Source organism: Propithecus coquereli, unplaced genomic scaffold (assembly GCF_000956105.1).
Source record: "Propithecus coquereli isolate 6110/MARCELLA unplaced genomic scaffold, Pcoq_1.0 Scaffold352, whole genome shotgun sequence".
Lineage (NCBI taxonomy): Eukaryota > Metazoa > Chordata > Mammalia > Primates > Indriidae > Propithecus > Propithecus coquereli.
In genome coordinates, this window is record NW_012149197.1 from 1,940 (window position 1) to 3,019 (window position 1,080).

Genomic DNA, 1,080 nt, shown 5'->3' on the forward strand with positions numbered 1-1,080 from the left:
CTCTATAAGCATACTGTAAAAAGAAATATACATGTATGTTTATATATTGATTTATATATAGTTATATATGTATGAGTATGTGTGTGTATATAAATATTACAGTGAAAGTTTAACTCAATAGGGTTTGGGGTGCTCAAGTACTGCACATGCCAAAGAAAGGACTGTTTTGACAGACTTCACAGAGATAATCTGTAAACACTGCCTGATAGGACTATCTTTGAAAATTGTTTAATACCTGAGACCTTGGGGCATGCCAGGCAGTTTATTGTAACAATATGATTTATGGTGAATGTTTGCTTGTGTTCATCTAGGGTCATGGGACATACTATATTACACCTCTGGGCACTGGGAAGGGGAAGAGCTATTTACTGAGTAGTTAAAGTCAGTCATGTGTGTGCTCCATGCCACCTGACTCACCCTCAATAAAAACACTGGACACCAAGGTTCAGATCAGAAACCAGGGTGGCAAGGCTACATTATTGCTGAAAGTATTAAGTGCTGCTTTCTGTTTTTTATTTCAGAATGTTATGGTAGTACAAATGTTTTGATTACATAAATTGCTTTTGCACAGTTTGAGTAAAAGTTGTAAGTCTGCCTGTCACCCAGATAGTGTGCATTGTACCTGTTAGATGTGAATTTACCCTCCCCTCCTTCCTCCTCCAATCTGTTTGCTTTCTTCTGAGATTTACTACCACATGTGCACATGGGTGTTGATTGATTAATCCCAATTGAATAGTGAGTACATGTGGTGTTTGTTTTTCCACTCTTGGGATACTTCACTTAGAAGAATGGTCTCCAGTTCCACCCAGGTTGTTACAAAAGGTATTATTTCACCATTTTTTTTTTTTTATTGCTGAATCTTACTCCATGGTATACATATACCACACTTCATTAATCCATTCGTGTATTGATGGGTACTTGAGTTCATTCCACATCGTTGAAATTGTGAATTATGCTGTAATAAACATTTGAGTGTACATGTCTTTTTGATAAAACGATCTTTTTTTTTTTTTCCTTTGGTAAATATCCAGTAATGGGATTGCTGGATCAAACAGTAGGTCTACTTTTAGTTCTTTGAAG